Source organism: Cricetulus griseus, chromosome 2 (assembly GCF_003668045.3).
Source record: "Cricetulus griseus strain 17A/GY chromosome 2, alternate assembly CriGri-PICRH-1.0, whole genome shotgun sequence".
NCBI lineage: Eukaryota > Metazoa > Chordata > Mammalia > Rodentia > Cricetidae > Cricetulus > Cricetulus griseus.
Window position 1 is genome coordinate 111,909,589 of NC_048595.1, and position 15,230 is coordinate 111,924,818.

Consider the following 15,230-nt stretch of genomic DNA (forward strand, 5'->3'; position numbering starts at 1 on the left):
TTCCAGCCAGAGGCTAATATTCTTTTCCCAGATTAACCAGCATAGGAGAGATAAATAACTGCTTCCTGATTGCTGCATTTTTCTTGGAGACCTTATAGCCTGACTCTTGTAATAATTTAAATAGTTTAAGAGGTATGTCTCCCCTGTATGATCAGCCACTAGGATTATTCACCTATTAGACCATGGTAAAGTCTTTGGGGAGGCTAGTTTCTAAGTTTTGGGCTCAGACTTCTCTGAAGAATGTTGGTAATTTTTTGAACACTTAGATATGCAGGTCCAAGTCATTAGTTCTTTACCTCTGTCTCTGGAGCTTCCCATTTGAAAGCAAACAGAAGTTATATTCCCTGGGCCAGCCTTCAGCAGGAGACACCTTTGATGGCTTGGCAAGTGGAAATGCTTGTTTACCGGCTCAACAATGTTTATGGATTTGGGAACATGCATCTCACTGCGTAGTCCCAATGTTTCATTTAGTCTCTGGAAATCCTGGACTGACTGGTTGTCACTTTCCCTGAACTGCTATTATGATTACAGAGGTATTTTCCAGGGCAACTGGACCTTCCACAGAAACTTTTTATCTTTTAATCTTTTGATGAGAGAAGTAATGCCAGACTGGTTGTCTGGTGAAATCGGGTATTGTTTCTCCCTCACTGGGTTGGATACTGAATTGAGAAATACAACTACTGTAGGCTGCTGTTGCTTTGGATAGACCAGTTTCTCCCTCAGTATCCCATTTTGGGGAAAAAAAGATACAAAATCTGCTCAAGGAGAGCCTTCTTGTCAATTCTTTTATGAACAAATTGAAGAAAAGCCACCATTCTTCCTCTGAACACATCTTCCTGGGAGGATTCTTGGTTCAAATCAATCCCCAAAGCAGTTCCTAAATTTGACAATAAGTATTTTCCAAGGAAGGGACCAAAGTTTTCTGACACGCATAAAAATCAGTGCTTACTATGATGGTCTACCAGCCAACAGTCCTGTGACTCAGAATCAGTATTTCTTAGTGACCCTGGTGGCCCCAAAATGGTCAATTTATCTTTAATTAGCTTCTCTACAGGAGAAGTCCCCATGATGATGGCTGTTCCTATGTTCAAGATGAAGTCCATTATTTGTTCCCCAATATCTGTTTTCCTGGGTACTAATCTTGATTGAGTCTGAGTCTATCTTTCAGATAGTGGCCTGAGAGTGGGAGGACCTTTGTTTCACTCCAGCTACTGTAGAAATCTTACTTCTTTCCTTGGGGACTTGTCTTCTCCAGAGCCTAGAGCCCTCTTCCTAATGCATTTATTCTTTCTTTCTCCTTTTCCTTACAATAAACATAATGGTCTCTGTTTAATTGCCTCTAGAGATTCTTCCTTCTTTTGGGTTTCTGGGTGCTTGGATTTTCTACAGCCTGCAATTTGAGAGACGTAGGTTTTGACTTGTTCTCAAATTCCTTTTCCTTTTCTTTCTTTTTTGCCTCTTCCTGTTTAGCAACCACATTTATAATGACATCTATGAGCTAATTGATATTCATGAAAGCCCCTCTGGCTTTTGGAGATTTCAGAAAACATCCATTCTAGGGGACACCATAACCATGCTTACTAGGGGCAGGCTAGAGGTATGTCTGACCATGCCTTCCAGGGTAACATAGGGAATTTTTAAGAGTGATGGCCCCACACGTGGAACGACCTTCTTCCTTGTTATCATTGGCTTGTTGTATTTACTCCTGCCCTGCCAGCTGGCTAGGTGGCTCTGTAAGGCATCTCCCTATTAAATACCCTTATATTTTTACCTGACTCCGTATTGGTAATTCCCTCATTCATCCTCTGTAGACTGTTGTTAGACAAAAGATGTGTAGACTATTGACTAGTATTCTCTCACCTCCATGAAATATAAGAAATGCAGAACCATTCATAGAATTGATGGAGGATGGGATGGGGATCCCGAGGACACCCTCACAATCTAATACCTGCATGGATAGCCACCTCACAGTGATTTCAAAGGACTTATCTTAGTGCCATACACATAAACTGCATACGTGGTATCCTTCTATTGCAGATGAGTACCAATCCTGGTCAAATGATGTCAGTTTCCACTGACTTGGGGTACCAAGTTCCACTAACAGCTTGGGGTACCAGACTCCATAAAGTCAGGACAGTTGCCATCCCTTTCATTCTCATATCCATGCTCTTTTATCCAGAGTTTAAATTGTTAATTACTATTTATTCCTACTCAAACATTGTACTTTTGTCTCACCAATAGATTAAGGAGGGCTTCTTCCCTCTGATAGCTTAAGGGTACTGACCCTTAAGTGGTTGTTAGCTCCTCTTTCAGGGGATCACTCTGACCTCCCTAGCCTAGGGTGTCTTACCTGATTCTGAAAGTAGCCCACAGATGTCTTCTCCATTTGTGCTGGATCTCAGACTACAGCTCTCTTGCCTTCTGCCAAAGGACCCTGGAGTACCATCAATGGTTCACACTTCTCTGTTTCTGGAGAAACATCATAGTACAGTAACCTGATATAAAGGTGCTCCTTAATCTATGAGGTACATGGTGGTGAAATCTCAGTGGGAACTCCTGAACATTTTGGGAATTTCTTGGACACTGAGTCTTTTTTCAGATGGGGCATGGAAAGTTCACTCTACTGACTGTCTGCACCCAGATCACAACAAATTGACACTGGTCTTGAGGCTTCAGTTCAGCAATTTTTCATTATGAAGGAGAATAAAAGTAAGCAGCAGGAGTGACAAGTACCAAAACATGCAAAGGCAGTAGCTGGGCAGGGTTAAATCTCTTACCCTACCTACCCAGTGATAATATTAACCACTGCAGGAAAATAATTGCTAACTTCAATTCCAAACGATAGTGTAAGCAAAGAAAATGGACTACAGATCTGAAAACTGAGAATAAACTACTCATGGCTGGAGCTTCATGATTTCCACAGATAAAAATATACCAAAATGTAGGAAACACAGTAAATACTTCATGGATATACTGGATTGTCAAATCCAAAATAGAGTATGGGGAAAGCATGTAGGACAGTGGTTCTCAATCAATACATATGTCATGAACCGTTTGGGGTGGAATGACTCTTTCTCAGGCAACACCTGAGGCCATCTGCATTTCAGGGTTTTTGTTTTTTTGTTTTTTTGTTTTTTGAGACATGGTTTCTCTGTTTACCTTTGGAGGCTATCCTGGCACTTGCTCTGGAGACCAGGCTGGCCTCGAACTCACAGAGATCTGCCTGCCTCTGCCTCCTAAGTGCTACACCACCAATGCCTGGCTTCGGGTATTTTTATTGTCATTAATAACAGTAAAAAATATACAGACAAGAGTCAGGCTATAAGGTCTCCAAGAAAAATGTACCAATCAGGAAGCAGTTATTTATCTCTTGTATACTGGGAAAAGTTAATCTGGGAAAAGAATATTAGCATCTGGCTGGAAAAGGTAATGCTTCATTTTCTTGATTCAGGGCTCAAAGCAGCTCCAGGAATGTTGACATAATCTTTTTGTAGACTGTGTGAATATTTGCCTATGGTCTTCTTCATTTGCCTAAGTTACCTTCTGATTAGTCTAATAAAGAGCTGAACAGCCAATAGCTAGGCAAGAGAGGATAAGCAGGACTTCTGAGCAGAAGTAAGAACTTTGGGAAAATTTCAGAAGCGGGGGATTAACCAACCAGACACTGAGGAAGTAGGATTGATAGCGCTGAGGAGAGGTAACTAGCCATGTGGTAGTAGGCAGATTAATATAAAAAGGTTAATTTAAGTTTTAAGAGTTAGTTGGAAACAAGCCTAAGCTAACACTAAGTTTTCATAATTAATAAAATGCCTCTATAACATTATTCAGTACCTGCCGGGACAAAGAAAGATCTACTATAGGAATTTCTATGTGCCTCAAGTTTCTGATATCTCTGGATTCATGAATTTTCCCCAATAGCCCAGCCATTTCATGAAGCTGGAACCACTGTAATGGGAACCAGATGAAGGTGTTTCAGTCTAATAAAGAGACTGTTGACATATTTGGGGGCCCTGGACATTCTCAGTGTTTCTCACCCTTTCATGCTGCATGTATACAAAAACGGGAGGAATTAGACTTAATCCATGGACATTTGAAACCAAGCAGTGGCATACTTTTCTAAGAAATTTGATCAAGTGCTCCCCCACATTTTTAGGCCTTGGTAACAAGTTTCCCAGGAATTCCTGCAACACATCTTCCTCAGTATAATATTCCCCATGGTATAGCTTTAAAAAAGAAATTAAATGCAAATATTATGTTTAACGTATCTTCCATAATTTACTTCCAATATCTGTTCTTATCACTCAATTCACCTTCCCTATCCCAATATGCACAGTTTCCTTCAGGTAATGGGATGCTATGCTATTTCTGTCTGTTTTAATTTGCCCTAATATATCAGTGTCTAGAGAGTGCATCTATATATGCATTACATAGTTTTTAATAGCATATAAAATATATCATGAAGAACATAGTTCATGATACAAATATTTTAGTGTTTTTTTCTAGAAATGTAATTCTTTAATTCTGTTTTACAGTTCCAAGAAGAAACAAGTAGTGTAGCTATATTAGCAAATTTAATTATTAGTATACATGTACTAATATATGATTCTCCTTCTAGGCACACACATATAAATGTATTCATATATACAATGAATACTTGCACTCTGAAATAACACTGTTTTTTCTTTGGTATCCTGTTTGCTCTGATGTGAGTTGCTGTTACACTGAGCACCAATATCAATTGTTAAAATCATTGATGTGATGATAAACATGTCAGATGGTGACTTCATGTTTTCATGAGATCTATGGCACCTTAGAAGGAAATTGAAACAATCAACCATTTCATTTTAGGTTCTAAACAAACACAAAATGTCTCTATTTTCATGACTAACAATGGATGTTCCCTTATGATAGACTTAGTACAATTGTCGTAATAATGGTAATAAACTTAAAATGGACCTTAAGATTTTTCTTTGTGAATCTAGCAGGGAAGAGGGGCTCTTCCTTACTAGGTTGCAAGTGACAGGTCTTTGTTCTTCACAGCCAGGGAATTCATTCTTCCCGTTATAATAGGACAATACAACTCCTGTGAAGAAATGGTGATGTTTTGATTTTCTAATGTCACTTTCTTCACACTGAATATTATTTCTACCTGGGAGTCAATGTATTCAAAAAAAGCTAGATAGATGATGGGTAGAGTGATAGATAGATACTTAAATACATATATACATAGACAGGATTCTCCATCAATGCAACCCTAGAGAGGCTAATATTGCCCTCAAGCACTATCACAAACACAAGAAAAGCACCACTCCTACAGAGAGTTTAACCTCGAATGACACACTCACATGCATTTCCCCTTTTAGTTTCTGATAAAGAAGAACAAAGTAGCTAATAATGCCATGAGGGGCTGTGGGAGTTCAGATCCTGAACAGATCCCGAACATCTTAATATGACAGTGTCAAGACAGGTCAGGCTGCCTCTTTTCCCCCACAATAGACAAAGTATCTGTGATCTCAGGTGAAAGCTAGTTATTTGAGAAATTATAGGCCAAAATAATAAATGATGCCTCTTTTATAGCTCCCATATTTCAACATCTATTACTTTGTTTTTAAATTTAAGGGAGTTATGTATAATACAGTTAATTACTGTTACATTATTTTATTAGTATAAAGTTCATTAATTGTTTTACAAACAAATTTAAGCATCTGTTAGGTGAAAGAACATTGGGCACAAATTTGTAAGAAATTAAGTAAATTCTCTATAGATTTTTTATTGTATGACCTCAGAACTTATCTAGATTGAATATCAATAACAGTCCATGTTGACCTGATATTTTCTTTCTTTCTTTTTTTCTTTCTTTCTTTCTTTCCTTCTTTCTTTCTTTCTTTCTTCTTTTTTTCTTTCTTTCTTTCTTTCTTTCTTTCTTTCTTTTATTCTTCCTTTCCCTTGCTTCAATCCTTCTTTCCATCTCTCTTTCTATATATTTTCTTTATTCTTTTCTCATATATTACATCTCAATTGTATTTTCCCCTCCTTTCCTTCCATTCCCTCCTTCCCCACATCCCCTCTTCTCTGTATCCATTCCTCCTCCATTCCCTCAAAGGAAAAGAAAAACGAGCAGGCCTCAGAGTGATATCCACTGAGCATTGTATAACAAGTTACACTAAGAGGAGACACATACCCTAATATTAAAGCTGGATGGGTAACCCAGTAGGGGGAAACTGGTCCCAAAAGCAGGTAAATGAGTTAGAGAAGCATCACTCTTTACAATTGGCACAAACAACAGAAAATACCTTGGGGTAACACTAACCAAAAAAGTGAAAGACTTGTACCATGAGAATTTTGAGTCCATAAAGAAAGAAATTAAATCAGGTACTAGAAAATGGAAGGATCTCCCATGTTCTTGGATAGGTAGGATCAACATAGTAAAAATGGCAAACTTGCCAAAATCAATCTACAGATAAAATGCAATCACCATCAAAATTCCAACACAATTTTTCATAGACCTTGAAAGAAAAATTGTCAGCATTATATGGAAAATCAAAAGAACCAGGATAGCCAAAACAACACTGTCCAATAAACGAACTTCTAGAGGCATCATAATACCTGACTTCAAGTTCTATTACAGAGCTATAGTTCTGAAAAATCTTGGTATTGGCACAAAATTATACAGGTTGACCAATGGAATTGAGTTGAAAACCCTGATATTAATTCACAAACCTACAAACACTTGATTTTTGAAAAAGAAGCTAAATTTACACGATGGAATAAAGAAGGCATCTTCAATAAATGGTGCTGGCATAACTGGATGCTGGAATGTAAAAGACTGCAGATAGATCCATGTCTATTGCCATGCAAAAACTTAAGTCCAAATTGATCAAAGACCTCAAAATAAAACCAGTCAAACTGAACTAATTAGAAGACAAAGTGCGAAATACCCTTGACTTAATTGGAATAGGAGACTTCTTTCTGAACATTACACCAGTAGCACAAACACTGAGATCAACAATTGATAAATGGGACCTTCTGAAACTGAGAAGCTTCTGTAAGGCTAAGGATACAGTCAGTAAGACAAAACAACAGCCCACAGACTGGGAAAAGATATTCACCAACCCCACATCTGAAAGAGGGATGATCTCTAAAATATACAAAGAACTCAAGAAGCAAGTCTTCAAAACACCAAATAGATAATTCTCAATAGAGTAATGTAAAATGGCTGAAAGGCACATAAGAAAGTGTTCAACATCCATTCAAAGTGTTCAACATTCAAAGGGAAATGCAAATCAAAGCAGCTCTGAGATACCATCTTACTCCTGTTAGAATGTCTAAAATCAAAAACACAAATGATAGTTTATGCTGGAGAGGATGTGGAGAAAGGCAAATAGGAGAAAGGAGAGTTGGCACTCTCCAGTGCTGTTGAGAGTGCCAACTAGTACAGCCACTTTGGAAATCAGTATATCGACACCACAGGAAAATGAGAATCAGTCTACCACATGATCCAGCAATCCCACTCTTAGGCATATATCCAAAAGATGCACATTCATACAACAAGGACATCTGTTCAACGATGTTCATAGCAGCACTATTTGTAATATCCAGAACATGGAAGCAGCCTAGATGCCCCTCAACTGAATAATGGGTAGAGGAAATGTGGTACACGTACACAATGGATTACTACTCAGCAGAAGAAAAAAAATGGAATCTTGAAATTTGCAGGAAAATGGATGGAACTAGAAGAAACCATTCTGACTGAGGTAACCGAATCACAAAAACACAAATGTGGTATGTACTCACTCATATGCGGATTTTAGACATACAGCAAAGGATTACCAGCCTACAATTCACACTGCTAGAGAAGCTAGTGAACAAGAAGGACCCTAAGTGAGACATACATGGTTCCTTGGAGAAGGGGAAAGGGACAACATCTCCTGAGTAAATTGAAGCAAAGGAGGTGGGGGAAGGGAGCTAGTAGAATGAGAAGGGGAGAAGAGGAGGGGTGAGGAAGACTTGAGGGATCAGAAAGGTTGAGTCAGGGCAAGAATAGAAGAAAAACAAGAAAGGAAATACCATAATAGAGGGATACATTTTATATTTACAGAGAAAGCAGGCACTAGGGAAAGGTCTGGGAATCTACAAAGATGACACCAACTAACTAAGCAACAGAGGAGAGGCTACCTTAAATGTCCTCCCCTGATAATGAGATTGATGGCTAACTTATATGCCATCCTATAGTCTTCATCCAGAAGCTTGTGGAAGTAGAAGCAGACACCCACAGCTAATCACTTAACTGAACTGGAATCCAGATGCAGAGAAGAATGAGTGATGAGCAAAGGAGTCCAGACCAGGCTCCTGAAACCCACAGAAACAGCTGGCCTGAACAACGGGGAGCTCTTAGTCCCCAGACTGATAGCTTGGATACCAGCATGGGACTGATACACACCCCCAGAATGTGGGTTTCAATAAGGGACCTTGGAAATCTATTGGACCTTTTGTAGTATTTCAGTACTTATCCCTAGCATAGGTGTGCACTTTGGGAGCCCAATCCACAAAGAGGGATACTCCCTGAGCCAAGACACACGGGAGGTGGGCCTAGGCCCTATCCCAAAGGATATGATAGACACTGATGACCCCTTATGGAAGGCCTCACCCTCCCTGGGGAGCAGAAAGGATATGTGATAGGTAGGGTGTTCGTTGCAGGGGGTGATAAGGGAGGAGGGGAGGGAATGGGAACTAGGAGTGATATGTAAAACAATCTTGATTCTAATTCAATTAAAAAAGATGGAAAAAAAGTTTGTCTCCCACAGGAATCTAAAATTGTTACTTTTGCTCCACTTACTCCCCAGGTTGAATTGTTCCTTGTGTTTTTGATGTTAACCATTCTGACAGGTAAAAGATGGAATCCCAAAGTAGATTTTATTTTAAAATTCCAGATGACTAAACTTGTTGAACATTTCTAAGTGTTTCTCAGCTGTTTGAGATTCCTGTATTGAGAATTTTCTGTTTATATTTACTCCATATTTAATTGGGTTACTTGATTGTTGATGTCTAGTTTCTTGTTTTTTCTATATTTTGGATATTAGAGTATATCAAATTTGAAGTTGGTGAAATTATCTTTCAATTCTATAGACTTCTCATTTTCTTATTGACAGTGTCCTTTGCCTTATTTTATATTAAATAGATATTCAGTTTCAAGAGGCTCTACTTATTAATTGCTGATTTTAATGCTGTGCTATTTGTATACCTTTCAGAAAGTTGTCTCCTATAATAATGCATTCAAGGTATTTGCAATTTTCTCTTCTACCAGGTCCAGTTTATGTGGCATTGTGTTGATCATCTTGGACTTGAGTTTCATGCAGATGTGTGAGTGTGCATGTTTGTGTGTGTGTGTGTGTGTGTGTGTATGTGTGTGTGTGTGTGTGTGTGTGTATTACATTCTTCTACACATAGATATCCAATTAGACCAACATCATTTGTTGAAATTGGTTTCTGTATTACATTGTAAATTTCTGTCTCCATTATACAAATTAGCTATCATTTGTGTATTTATTTAACTCTGAGTCTTTGATTTGATTATTTGATCTGCTGCCTGTTTTCATGCTAAAGCTATCAAGTTCTTACTGCTAAACCTTTGTAGTTTGGCTTAAAATCAGAGGTAGAGCTACCTCCTGATTTTATTGTATAAGATTGTTTTGCCTATAGTATTTTTTCCCCATCTGAAGTTGAATATTGTTCTATCTAGGTATGAAAAGAATTGTATGTAATTTTGATGTGGATTGTGTTGCTTTATTATGATGTCAATTTTTATTATCTCAATCCAACCAATTCATGAGCATGGGAGGTCTTTCCATCGTCAGATATTATTATCAATTTCTTTTTTTTAAGACTTGGCATTTCTATCAAAAGTCATTCACTTTCTTGTTTAGAGTTACCCCAAGGTATTTTATATTGTTTATTACTATCATGCAGTATATTGTTCCTCTGGTCTCTTTCCCACCCAACCTTTTGTTTGTATATTAGGGGGAACTAGTTTTTAATTAATCGTGTATCCAGTCACTTAACTGAAGTGGTCATTAACTGGAGGTGTTCTCTGATAGAATTTGGGGAGGAGCATTTAGGTATACTAGTATAAGATCTGTAAATATTAATTGTTTGACATTTTCTTTTTATTTTGTAGCCCCCTGATTTACTTTAGTTGTCTTATTGCTCTAGCTAGAACTTCAAGTACTATATTGAATAGATATGGAGAAAGTGGACAGCACAATCTTGCTCCTTATGTTAGTAGAAGTGCTTTGAGTTTCTCTCAATTTAATTTGATGTTGTCTATAAACTGGTTGTAAATTGCCTTTGTAATGATCATGTATGAGCCCTGTATCCTTGATGTCTCCAAGTCTTTTATTATAAAGGGGTTTTAGATTTGGTCAAAGACTTTTTCACAATCTAGTGAGTTGATAATGTGTTTTTTTCTTTCAGGAATTTTATGCAGTTGATTCCTTTGACAGATTTTTGTATGTTGAACCATCCCTGCTTCAGTAGGATGAAACCTGGTTGAACTTTTTTGGAGAGAAGGCTCAGCCTTTAAATGCTAGGCTCACAAATTTCTATAAAAGTTGATATTTTTTGAGTTACTCAATAATAGGAAAAATCAGTTTGGAAAGATAGCTCATCCATTAAATACTAGGCTCACAACAAAATCTATAAGAGCTGATATTCTTTTTGACTTACTCAATAATAGAAAAAAATCAGTTCCTACCCCAAATATGTTTCTATTTTTGTTTTTAGTATTTGAAGAATCAATATGGAATCAGCACAATACAGCAAAACTAAGAGATATTTCTATGAAATGCATGTTTGAAAACCTGATTAGGTAGTCAGTGTATGTAAATCACATTTACTTTCTAAGAGATGAGTGAGTTTTCAATGTTACAATCTAGTAAAGGGAAGAATAGGTACTGTCATAATCCAGTTAATTTACTTGCTAAGTCTCTGTATGTAATATTTGAAAATCACGGAGTCTGATGTTATATTATTTTCATTGTGTCAATTACAAAATAATTCATTCCACTTGAGAAACAATGCTAACATACTATTTTAAATTGTTCCAGAAATGGGAGGATGAAATGAAGGGCAAATGACAGCTGACCATTATAATGCAGAAAAAAGATGGAGGGATATGTTGGTCATTGATTTTTGATTGATTAACATTTTTATTGCAAGTGATACAAAATTACTAAGATGAATATAAGATTATATGGATATTTTCAGAATATACCCAGATTTCTAACAAGGAAATATATGAAATGACACAGTATGTAAAATAGTCAAGAGCAATAGAACTAAGTGCAAGCAAACAAATAATCACTATCTCTGCTTGATTTCGGCCTCATTTTTCGTGTAAGCTTTATTGCTTCCTCTGCAGATAAAAGTCTTTATACATTAGGGTGCTTAACGATGTGAGGCTCTAGTCTTCAGCCCTTGCTAGAAGGAAAGGATTATTCAGGGTTGGGAAAATAGTCTCTGTCAGGAAAGTGATTGCTATACAAGCATGAGCACCTGAGTTCACATTTAATCCTAGAGCTGAGGAGGTAAAAACAGGAATAGCCTTGAAGCTTGAAGGCAAGCAGCCCAGCCCTACTTAATGAACTTCAGGGTAACCAGGGACCGGATATCAAAAACTCTGGTTGAACTCTGGTCCCAATATTCATATGCATATGCAACCATATGAAGTGACCATATATTCACACACAGACACACACACACACACACACACACACACACACACACACACACACACACACAGAGAGAGAGAGAGAGAGAGAGAGTGTGTCTGCCTTTTCTCTGTTTTTTTTCTCTCTCTCTTGCACAGGCATATATAACACAGAAAAAGATAATCATTTACAAGCTTTAGTTCAATAAACTCTAGGCAAAGTAACTGACTAAATGCTGCCTATGTTTATTCTATGATGCAATTATAATGTTAGTGGCAATGAATTTTTTTTTTTACTGAGTTTGACTCAAATGCTTGGAGTCAGTAAACAGATTCTCAGGTGGTGGCACACTTTTTTCTTTACATGTTTTTGGTACAGATTGTACACATAGCTCAGAATTCATCTCAGATACTCATTTTGTAAATGAAACAGCCACTCTTGAGAAATGAGATGGATAGTGCAAATAAGACAGGGGCCTAACATTCATTACACATTGTCCACAAATACAAGGAAACAGTAATTTCAGACATGCCTGGAATTATAGAGAAAGCAGAAGAAAGAAGTATGATGAAGGAAGATGTGGGGAAAAGTTGAAGATAAATTAATTATTACCATAGTCATTCAACTGCCATACACACTTGGAGTAACTGACACTGAAATATAATGAAGTAGAGTTACTTTATAATAATGGGCTTGTGATGGGAATGTGAGAATTTCAGATTAGAAGAGTTTTTTAATTCCTTGAAACACTATGATAGACATTGAAGGCAAGAATGCAGATGAGAAAAAGGACACACAAATTCATATATTCAGACTAACTGTAGGAAGCAACCAGATCCTAAAAGGAGGTAAGAACCCTGAAATATTGTTAAACACCAGTGAATCTTCCCTCTGCAGGGAGTGTCACAGGGACTTGTTTGGAGTGTGGATTAGAGCCCTACCATTTTTCATTCAGTCATAAAGGTCTGTTTGTCTTAAACTGCTTTCCTCATTTTCACTGTGGTAGATCACAGAATATTTGACAAAAATTAAAAGTATTCCAAACTACATTAGCAGGCTAATAATTCTACTGTTTGTTATTATAAGAGAGTTGTTGCTGCAGATCAGTGGGGCGAAATTTTGTTTCCAAACACTGAAAAATTGAGACAGCAAATTGCCATGGCAAGTCCCTATTGCTGAAGACATGATAGACTTCAAACAAAGGATTGGAGTTATCAAGCTAGAGCTGATCTGAAAACCTCCTTCCCAAGGACTTCCTCTCACAATATTAGAGGGCATTTTATAACTTACAAGGATAACAGCAAATATTAGCCCTTCCCTTTTGTAAAGCCTATGAACACAACAATAACCATCCCATCAAGATATATCCAAGGGCACAGTGGTGTCACTTACATCTGATCAATACAACACAAAGGAATTCATGCTTGGTACTACAAACCTAGACAACTACCCATGGCTGGTGATATTAATGGACTCTAGATGAGAACCTACTACTGTCACTTGGCTAAAGTAGTGTAATTCCTAATTGCATTCTAAACATCTATTCCTTCATCTACACATAAGCATCACCTGTATACATCATCAAAGAAGATTCTTTGTGTTACATGTGGAAATCACTACAGAAATAAAAAAAAAACTGGTAAAAGTGCTGGAACTACTGATATTGGGCTCCATCTGCCCTTGATACATCTTGAGCTAAACTCCTAAACCCTAGGCCAATGGAACATTATGGAAGAGAGTACTAAGTGACAGACATGGAGAACTAGGATGCATGCTGTGATAGTATATTTTACACAGGTCAAGGAACCCTCACTCATGGAATCTTAACAATATGGTGTAGGTAACAGTGTAAGCCATGCCTGCTAGAAGCTGGCTACAGGTGTGCCTGACCACGCCAGTCAGGACGTGATCGAGGTGATGTCAGGATGATACATGATAGTGTTTTAAGAGGCTGCAAGGCACATGGGTGCCCTTCCCTCTGGCCTCCCTGCCTTGGTGCCCCTGGCACACTCTGGCTTGCGCTTGGCTGGTGTTTATCTATATAAAGATACCTTAACCTTACAGACTACAAATCATCTCGTATCAATATGGTTTCCTAAATAAGACATCCTTGTGACAGGAAGAAATTGTTCCAAAAATCTTACTCTCCCACAGTGGAAAAGATTTCAGTGTTGACATAGAAGCAAACTGAAAATATAGGCAATATGATTTATGGGTCTGCCAGTTCCAACAAAGATATAAACATAATGTACTTTCTCCTCATAGGAGCAGCATCAACTCTTCATATAGCTGTATCATAATAAACTGTGTCTATTTTCTCACTTTCTGGTAAATTGCTGCTGCTATTTTTTTTATTGGAGAGATGAAAGTTACTAATTTTAGCAATATTAATTAATATTTCTTTGCTTATTTTCAGTAATCCAGCTTATCACATTATAAAAGTAAGTGAGTAGTCAATTTCCTGATTGATACAATGCCCTTTTTATTTTTCATTATTTCATGAAATAAGAAAGTATAATGATTAATTTTAAAATCTATATTCCAATAATACATACAGGTTGCATATTACATTTAGTAATATTATTTTTTTACTTTGGTCATATTGTTAGGCAGATGTGGAGAGGAGGACCAGCTCACTCATGGATCCAACTTACACCATGTTTTGCTCATCACATGACACTTGAAAATGCATTTAAGGACATTTTGCTACTACCTTTAATAACAGTGTATTAATTAATAAAGGTGTCATTGTTTAAACTTGCTCACTAAAACAGTCTCTGATGTCATCATTCACTAGAAGTTTGCTAATTGCCTAGTGTATTGACTCAATGTTATTTGATTCATTGTGTGAGACTAAGACTTATCACAAAATCAATAAATCTGTTACTTTATAAACATCTGTGTATTATTTATTACATATGGCTATTTATTGGTTTTTTTCATAATGATGGTATCAGACACCTTCTATATACTATCAAAACTAAGTATCTTTATTAATGTTCTAGGAAATTAAAAGAATGGATGTGTAGCTTAAATATCTGTTATGAAAAGAAAGAATAGTTCTATTATTCCATCAGGATATAATCAGCCAACATATAGTCACATAAGTCCACATAATATCTAATACTGTAGCAGAGCAGAGACAGGTTTTATTTCTACTATATTGGGTATTGAATGAAACTGCATGTTGGGACTTTGAAATTAACTTTTAATGTTACTTTAATAAGCAAGAATCTCTGCCAATCCAATCCCCAAGGCAATATTATTTAGCAGCTCTTTGTGTTTTAGTTTTGTATTCGCAGTATTGCTGCTGTGCTTCTGAGACTTAAGAGATGCAGCTCTGGCTTTTCAAGAGCCTTTCTTTCAATACTGAGAGATGTTAACACTATGAAGAGCAGATTGACAAGCCAGTAGCTCTACTCACTGTGTTATGGTATGTGTTATTATATGATTATTAGACATTTTCACTATTTTTCAAACAAGTTTGTTTTAATGGAAGATGATAATGCATGTATCTAAAAACAT